The 10,404-nt window shown below is 32.9% G+C and overlaps 1 protein-coding gene across 2 annotated transcripts in view; it reads right to left on the minus strand.

Annotated features, from left to right (window-relative positions):
- The window catches only part of LOC144438494 (uncharacterized), a 60,250-nt gene that overhangs the window by 36,762 nt on the left and 13,084 nt on the right, over nt 1–10,404 (minus strand). Inside the window, exon 1 of one of the 2 annotated variants that reach the window (XM_078127535.1) lies at nt 4,973–5,092. The exons of the other annotated variant lie outside the window; for it this stretch is intronic. The gene's annotated coding sequence lies outside the window, so the exon portion shown is untranslated. Of the gene's footprint in view, nt 1–4,972; nt 5,093–10,404 lie in introns of those variants that run through there. 2 annotated transcript variants of the gene reach the window in all.

A 10,404-nucleotide genomic window follows, 5' to 3' on the forward strand; every position in this document is an offset into this window, starting at 1 on the left:
TACAAACAATGTATCAACATTGTTTACAATACTAATTGATTAGTATTTATTATCACATTTCCCATGATGCAAAATTCAACATGGTGGGTTTGCAAGTTCCCTATTACTGAATTTTGGTATATTCTCATCGATTTATGAAGGCAATTAGGGCTGAGAGCTAGGCTATCAAGAATGGACTATCTGTAACTTAGACCTAGGGATGGGCTATCTGTAACTTAGACCTAGAAATGGGCTATCTGTAACTTAGACCTAGAAATGGGCTATCTGTAACTTAGACCTAGAAATGGGCTATCTGTAACTTAGACCTAGGAATGGTCTATCTGTAACTTAGACCTAGGAATGGTCTATCTGTAACTTAGACCTAGAAATGGGCTATCTGTAACTTAGATCTAGGAATGGGCTATCTGTAACTTAGATCTAGGAATGGGCTATCTGTAACTTAGATCTAGGAATGGGCTATCTGTAACTTAGATCTAGGAATGGGCTATCTGTAACTTAGACCTAGAAATGGGCTATCTGTAAATTAGACCTAGAAATGGGCTATCTGTAACTTAGACCTAGGAATGGTCTATCTGTAACTTAGACCTAGGAATGGTCTATCTGTAACTTAGATCTAGGAATGGGCTATCTGTAACTTAGATCTAGGAATGGGCTATCTGTAACTTAGACCTAGAAATGGGCTATCTGTAAATTAGACCTAGAAATGGGCTATCTGTAACTTAGACCTAGGAATGGTCTATCTGTAACTTAGACCTAGGAATGGTCTATCTGTAACTTAGACCTAGGAATGGGCTATCTGTAACTTAATAGACCTAGAAATGGGCTATCTGTAACTTAGACCTAGGAATGGTCTATCTGTAACTTAGACCTAGGAATGGGCTATCTGTAACTTAATAGACCCAGGAATGGACTATCTGTAACTAAGTTAGACCCATTCTCGCAAGCAAGAGCACATATTTCTGCTGTAGCAATGAAATATGTCTCTTGATGGTGCATCTTGTGTGATTTTACTGCCGTAAAAGAGGTTGTTGTTTATGACAATGCTTAGACCTAGACAACTCATTGAACTGTGGTATCAATGCAGTCCCATTCTATGTGAGAGATATCATCTCTGAGTGGTGCCAGTCCACAATTTGATACATCCTGATTCAAAAAGTATCATTTGGTTATATAGATCTTTATTCATGTTCTGTCACTTGTAATTACTTCATGTGTTGTATTACATCCCTGGCTACCAATTATTAAAATTATTCATAACTTACAACCTATTTTCAAAATTCAAAATAGAAATTATTGAAATATCTATTCAGAAATGATATCAAATTTGCATGTGAACAAATATAGTTTTAGAGGAACAAAATCTCTAGAGTGGGAATATGCTAATGATGCTCTACTTATGAATATGAATATTCATGAGGTTTTCATGAATATTCATGACCCTGAATATTCACAAGAATGAGTCACTCCAGGTATTTTAGAGGAAAGAGTGTAATGATAGTTGGTGATTGATTACTGTGTTTACTGAGGTCAATTGAACACAACGTGTTCCTGACAAATGATGGTGATTCTGACATAGATAGTTCTACTGGACTGATTAATCATGAGGTCGTGTTCAAGGCGTTGGCAGTGATCACTATGACGATCAGGTCACAGGTGGTACAAATATCGATGGAAATGATTGATTTGTACTTGCATACTTCAACCATAAATCAGTACTACATATCATGTGACAGTAATACGGAGAATATATTTTTAAACTATTTTCACAAGAAATTGATAGAAATCTTGAAATTATGATTATTGCTATCATTTTTGTCTAAAATTAGGGGATGTTAAAATTTTTTTAGAAAAACAAGAATTTTTGCATAACTAATTCTGGTGGGTGATCTAGAATGATTATTTCTATGATTTCTTTCTAATAAATGTTGCAATCAGTAAAAATTTATGAAAAAACCAAATTTCAGCAGATAATTTGTGTATTAAAGTGGTTGGTTTCATAATGTCTACATTATTTGAAATGTTAGACATGCAGTATATTGTGATATATAAAAAATACTAATGATTTCTGAACATGGTAAATTTTGATTTGCACATGTTATTATTTCAAAAAAATTTAAGATAAGATAAGATAAGATAAGATAAGATAAGATAAGATAATACTTTATTAAATCCCTAAAGGGTAATTATAACACCTGCTGTAAGCAAACATACAATAACTGTGATAAAAACAAAGACACAATTTACAGACTAAAAATGAAAAAATAAATATCTCAATAAATATTTATTGGTGAAAATATCTTCAAGATATCAGATATGATATTTCACTAAGTGTCTGTTATGTCTTATTCATGATCATAAGTTACCTTCACCTATGTAAAGAGTCTTCTTTCTCCCAAGTGGGTATTTTTTGTACACAAGTAACTACTAGTTGGGAGAAAGAGGAATTAACTTCAAATGACAGTGATCTGAATTCTTTCAGGGACTACATTTATTAATAAGTTGTGAACTGTTATGATAAATATACTATTTACAGTTAATGAAATCAAATATATGCAGAGGTTATCCTGTCAGTGTGAAGACAGTGTGTAATCTATATCTCCTATGGTTTTTATAATGTCTTTTCATAACTACATTGTACCTTCATTCATCATATCATGGCAAGAATGAGAGACACTGGAAATATGTACAATGTGAATCATGTGTCCAACTGTCATGCAAACATTGTAGTGTAAATTCTTGTATCCATGGCACTGTCTTGCAAACATTGCAGTGTAAATCCATCTAGCAAACTGTCATGCAAATGTTGTAGTGTAAATCCATGTACCCAACTGTCATGCAAATGTTGTAGTGTAAATCCATGTACCCAACTGTCATGTAAATTCCCTTTTGATATGAAAGACTGAAGACTGAATACTTAATCACAGTCGTTCCAATTTTTAGAAGGATTTGGTCATTTTAGTAATATTACTCATAATCCACTTTTAAATAATTGGAGACTTGACAGCAATAAATATAGTCATAAATATAATATATACATTACCATGAGACAGGTGTTAAAATTGGAAATTACGTGACTGTATATACACTATCAGTGATTTACTGAATATTTCATTAAAATATTAGAATATAGCACTACAGTAACCTGACTTTAGAATGGGTTCATATACATACAATATATCTATAAATTAAGATCAGTTACCATGGAAACGATCCAAGTCATTAGGACTATTTGAAAGCAGAATACTAATTCTGACTGCAGCTAGCAAACAACAAAAAACCCAACCAGTCACTTTTAGTGTACATGTATAAGGGTTGTAAAGTGACAGTGGTGCTATTATGCTTCCTAAGCATACTATGTGGTCTACTCTCACATAACCTTGTAACATTGTTATTCACTGTATACACAAAACAGCAGACTATACCATAACACAATTTCCAGATCAGAAGTAACCAGGTACTTTTAAAAATACCTCTAGTTAGATATAGATCTATAGTCATACAACTGCATAATGTGTCACTATACAATGACATATTACTGCCTCATGAAAATTTGATGGCAAGCACGTATGTGAGTTATTCATTACCATGCATACCAGTAGGGGCTAACTGGGGACAAGCTGCACATTACAGAATGGAGACTGTTCTAATTCACTATGACATCACTTCCAGTAAAGTGAACATATTTCACTTTCAAAAGAAAAACAACAACTTTCAAATGAAGACAAAATTCATCCTGTATGCTGTGGAATATACCGTAAACCTACATATTTTCACTACTTCAAAATTTTGCAATTTTTACAGTCTTCAACAAGATCTCAAAGACTAATTTTCACTAAGTACCAGACTGGTACATTCTGTTCATGTACAGAAAGTGTTTTAGTTGCTACTCATTTTTGCCTTTCTGTTTTTCTGCGAAAATAAGTCTTTAGTTAAAAATGTCCAAGTTTACAATTATATTATTCTAAAGGATATTATATTTTCAATAGAGCTTTTTATATGTCTGCCAATCCCTGTCTGTTTGAGTTTTATTTCCAATGATTTAATAGATAGAAATCTTAGTACACACTTTTCTCACTGAGTTGTTATTTCAGTTGAAGACACCAACAATACAGAATTGAAGACATTATTGACAGTAAAAATATAGTATTTCATAGATTACTAAAAGTATTAAAAAAAACAATCATACTGAAAAACAACAAATTTTGTAATTTTCAGCAAAATAGTTCAATAGAATAAGATGACACTGAAATATCATTCTAGGCAGACTTTACTTTCAAAATTCATTAAGTTCGCTAGAAGCACTTATTCTATATGTTTTGTGATTTTAATTCTTCATCACCTTTGAATCTTACATATCCAGTTTCCTGGAATGTTTATATATGATGGTCACTGAATTACAGATGAAATAGTTTCCATCACTAAAGACACATTGCAGTCATACTTGTTAGTACTAAGACCTTTGATATTTCACCTAATCTTATCCCGTTATATTTATAAGATGAGAAAGATCCTAATTTATTAGAGACAGTCAGTATATACCAGTGTAGACAATGTGAGAAAACACACTAATTTGATTTCAAGTGAAGTATAGAATTAACATATCATTGCTAGGTCAAGGCATTACTCATTCAAAGAGTCCTAGATAAATTAGCAATTCTAGACGACAAATTACAAATCCAATATGGCATGTCAGACTTGCTATGAATACTGTGTACAAATTGTCACATGTTGTCTTCTTCCAAGTTGTGTGCATATCCACATTGTGAAATAACTCACCTTGCTGATTTGAAATTCCAACAGCAGTCCTTAATAGTGCAAGATACAATTTTTTTTTACCTGTGTAGCATCCGCCTGCTCACATATTTCCATGTCCACAATAAGCACACACAAATATGTCACAATTTATGCAACTAAATATGAATTGGGAAACTCTATTTCATGAAATAAATGAATGAAAATAACATGGTCTTACCAAGGTTAGTAATTTCCATCCATAAATTTCTCCCCACCTCTACAGACATGCTAACAGCTTTGCCGGCAAAAAATCCATTCCATTAGATATATGCTAATCAATGATGATGTCATCAGGGAGGATGCTGATTGGTTGTCTTTTCTGCATACATAATAAGGCCTAATACAGCTGTAGGTTCAACCTACTATGGAAAGAAAGACTTTGTGTCTGGTGAGAAAATCCCAGGCTTTTAATGTCTCCAATGTTTCCTTGGAGTATTATTAGACTTTGATCTACAAAGTTCCTATACAGAGACTGGGATGTTTGGATTTAATGCACTGGAAAGCTAGACAAAAGCAATCAATAAAATCAATTCTTAAATCTGTTTATTTTGTTAAAATCCCAGACAAGAAACCATTGATCACCAGTAGCTGTATACTGACTACACATAGTGAAGTAGAAAATTGAGTTTGCTATTTCCAATAATAATCAAATTAGACATTATTTCCATTTCGTAATAAATCAATTGTAACTAATATATTGTGGACTGTGTAGACTATCACACGATACCACTATTTACTTCTCCTTATAAATTATTCAGTGGCCAATTACTTTCTTCATTTCCCTCTACCTGTGTGGGTTTCACTGACATTTCAGACTGCTGCAAGCATTACCTGGTTGCCATGGTAATTGGGGATTTGTAAAAGCAAGGTGTCAGTTAGTTCCTATTCTTTCATTGGTGATAATTCAATTCTCACGACAGGTATATAATTATGATCTTGTCAAGGTGTATTATTGTTGATATCCAATACATATCAATGCCAGATTTTGAATAACTTCAGAATAGTATTGGCAATTAGGATTTCAGAATTCATGCCTATTCTATTCAAAAATTTCATAATTCAATTTATCAGAATGCAATCTTTACAAAATGATGACAATGTCTGACTTTTGACATGACTACAAAACGTGAAGGAAACATTACAATTATTGAATGTAGATTTTATTCGTTATTTCATGATTTGGGTTTACATCACATTCATAGCAACTCAGATGATATTTAGATTAGACTGAAGAAATTATAAAAAAAAAAAATATTTCCAAAAATGAAGAACTAAAGAAAATTCATACATTCAATGTTTAATTTCAGACTTGCTACCATTAAATTAATTCACATTCTATTTACTAAAGAAGGCCAAAAAAAATGAAAAATCGAACCAAATAGAAAAATGAAAACATCCTGTCATAGAAATAGTACTGAAGATGTCGTATGAATATCAATAATATGAACTACATTAACACTATGAAAAAATAGTTTTGTTTTTTTTTGCAAATTAGTAAATACACATTTTTTTTGACACTTTACATACTCTGTTCTATGAAAGCCAGTAAGGGACATTTTGTAAAACAAAAAATAAAAAATAATCTTGTGGGCACGACATAATATCTTGCCCCTTACTGGCTTTCATACTGTTCTATCATATTTATCTCTTGAAAAACTTCCTTTTTCTTCGAAGCAGTCTTGGCATGTAGGGTAGATTTCAGCTGCTTGTTCTCATGATATCAGGAATAAATAAGGAACGGGAAAGCAAAAATTATCAAAAAAAAAAAAAGGATCGACGCGAGGGTATTCAGGGCACGCGCGCGCTGACCAGAACCATATATATTTTTTTTTTTGCCTAATACTGTAAATATTTCAATTGAAAAGAATTCACTTTGAATATCTCTTGCTGTGAATTGATAGTGTATTTCTAAGGGATGCATGTAATAAAGATATCGTTGTAAAAACTGTATTCATAATTTTAACTAGAACCAAAAGAGCAACACACCTGGTTAAGAATGGATGGCTGTAATTCCAGAAATTCCTTTCAAATTTATCAAAGATGAGATTACCAGTATTTATATAACTCTAGTGTTTCCATGGTGACAACACATCACAATAGTTCTATGATTTTATATCCATTGTACATACAATAATGTACCTGAGAATATTTCTCTCATTTGTATCACGTTTTTCTTCACAATTCAATCAAAATTTTTAAGAGCAATAAAATATTTTATAATATAAAAATGTTTGCATCAGAAAGGATTCATATTGAATACAACATCAACTATCTACTAAATAAACCTGGCTAGATGTGTTTCTATGTTGGTATTGTAGTGGTCATTTTTTCTTGTAAATAAACCTGGCTAGATGTGTTTCTATGTTGGTATTGTAGTGGTCATTTTTCTTGGTAAATAAACCTGGCTAGATGTGTTTCTATGTTGGTATTAAATGTAGTGGCCATAAACGTTGCTAGATCTGCCTCCATGTCAGTTTATGATGTACATATTTTACTAGAAATAACAGCCCCGTATATTATCTCCTTAAACAATATCAGGAAATGGTTGTTCTCAAATAACAAATGATGCATTTCCAGTCTTGGTCTATTCCATTCACTTTACAAGTACAGGTGGGTTTAACAGTGCATTTCATGTGACGGCTATGAATTATATAATTTGTACATTGAATTGCAAGCTTGGTTTTATCAGTCAATGCAATCAGGACTTTCTCTTTTAGAGTAATTGTCTTTTTAATTCAAACCAACAGATCAGAATTAATGAACTCACTTATTTTCTAATTTGCACGCAGATGTGATAACATAAGAACTTGGCCAAGCTCCCACATCAAAATACAGAACATGGGCACTCCTTTCAGTGCAGAGCTCAGAGGTTAATATTTGATAAAAATTCGTGATATTTTTTAATTTTCAGATTCTTACTTTAATGAAGGAGTGGATGGGTACAATAAGATAAGATAAGATAAGATAAGATAAGATAAGATAAGATAAGATAAAACTTTACTTCAACCGTTTAGAAAATTTTACATTTCTAATTTGGTATTTAAAAGAAATAAAGTTAATAATAAATAACTAAATAACTAAGTTATAAATATGAAAGTATAGAATAGTTCTAGTGTTTGTCTATTTACTACTATTCAGGTATATGAAAAGAGTAGTTATAATACACAGTTACAATGTGTCTGAAGATTGTTGTTGGTAAAGATTGTAACACAATATTAAAGTGAAAATCTGACTTCTTAAGTCATTTCACCAGAGTTCCTCACCTAAATTATGGAATAATATGGAATAGTATATCTAAATTTGAAATGATGTCTCTATTGTTACCTTGGTAGTCAGTCTTTGACTACAAACTTACACTGACCATCAATTAAATGACACGGTTGATTCTCTATCATCATCTCAGTACAGAGAACACTGAATCCTGATTATCAGTCACTCTACAGACAGGTGGACAGACAGGTGGACAGACAGGTGGACAGACAGACAGACAGACAGACAGGTGGACAGACAGGTGGACAGACAGGTGGACAGACAGACAGTCAGAGTCAGATAGATATATAGATAGATAGATAGATAGATAGATAGATAGATAGATAGATAGACAAGACAGACAGACAGACAGACAGACAGACAGACAGACAGACAGACAGACAGACAGACAGAGACAGATAGAGAGTCAGACAGGTGGATGGATGGATGGACAGAGACAGACAGACAGACAGACAGATCCATGGACGGATGGATGGATGGACAGACAGGTGGACAGACAGACAGACAGACAGACAGACAGTCAGATAGATATATATAGATAGACAGACAGACAGACAGACAGACAGACAGACAGATCGGACAGACAGACAGTCAGACAGGTGGATGGATGGATGGACAGACAGACAGACAGGTAGGTAGACGGATGGACAGACAGACAGACAGACAGACAGACAGATCCATGGACGGATGGATGGATGGACAGACGGACGGACAGACAGACAGATAGACAGACAGACAGATTAATACACTTTAATGTTTTCAGAATTCACTAAACGGATGAGTATTAAACACTCTCTAGGGTTGGATTAATGTATTCCTTGGAGACTCCACCCTAGGATTAATGTCAATTCACATTGTACATCAATAGTTATCAAACTATGTATTTATGTAATAAGTCAACTATGTAATCCACTTACAGCTTATACATAATGTCAGCAGTAAGCTGCATTCTGTATAATTCTGATGTACACCAAATAAATCTGAAAGTGATACTCAGATATGTTAAAATTGTGACCTCAATGGTTTCTTAAATTGATTCCTGCATACCCACAATAATGTTCACTATATATCTATAAATTGGGATGAGACAGAATACACAGAAAAATTCATTTAACAATAATTTTGTCAAAAAAGACAACCTTATACATTTCATGTCTGTTTCAGGTATTCTAAAACCTCTGAATTCTACACTTCAACATTGTCACATTTCAAGCGAAGAAAGTGTGTTAGTGTAAAGTTTAACAAACAATCAAATGAAAAAACAACTAACAAACAACTGTCCCATTTGTAGTTGAAATTGAAACTGGTTGAGTTCTATTTTGATGTGACAACTATAGGTGTTCATCAATTTTTTGTAAAAATCTTCAAATCTTCTTACGATTTATAAATTTTAAAATTATTAAAATTATTGATATATTACCTTTGCTACATTCACTGTGATCACTTCTAAAAACTCTGAGCAGTTTGACTTGAATTAACAATGTTACCCACAGCAATCACAACTTCAATGCATAAATGACAACTTAACAGTACAGTATGTCAGTAAATCTAGATTGAATTTCCCATCATTTGCATCTGATTTGAACTCTGTGTACGTATTAAAGGTTTCACATTGATATCATTACATCTAAGAATAGATATGGTGATATGAATTCAGTTATCTCTTAGATCTCAGTAAGAGTAAACACAACTATAGCTATTCATCTAAGGTCTCACTACGTACGTCATAATACTTCACTTTTATACTGCTGTGACCTCAGCATTGACTCTGAAAGGTCATACATAGCTACTATCCATTTACACTTAAAGGCACTTTTAGTAGTGATTAATGGTGAAATTCACTGACAAGCTCCTTTGTGGTGTACATCACAAGACTGTCTGTGAAACGGTGAAAGGGTGAATAGACATAACAAAGAAAGTGTAGACATATAAACACTTGTATTCATGGTATTGAACTGGTAAAGTTTATAAGGGGTCACAGGGAAATTCCCTCAGGAAAAGACTTATAGTTGTGGTCTGTTTGAAACTTTTATATTCTGGTCATTGTACATATCAGCAATCAATCAATTTTACCCCACTCTGTTTGGCAACTTTAACTAATGTTTCTTTGTATGTATGTCTACTTTATAGTAGTTGAACTTTCACAATGTTTTGAAGTCATGCATGTGTAAACAATGTGACTTTTACATCCCTGAGGAAGACCGGAGGACACAGGATGAAAGCTAGGATTTATCCAAGTACTTTGGTGCAGTACAAAGTTTGAATTTGTTTACAGCCACAACAGTACCGTAACCAATTACTGTGACATTTATTGACGTATGGATATTAATTGTTTGGCTA

Source organism: Glandiceps talaboti, chromosome 8 (assembly GCF_964340395.1).
Source record: "Glandiceps talaboti chromosome 8, keGlaTala1.1, whole genome shotgun sequence".
Lineage (NCBI taxonomy): Eukaryota > Metazoa > Hemichordata > Enteropneusta > Spengelidae > Glandiceps > Glandiceps talaboti.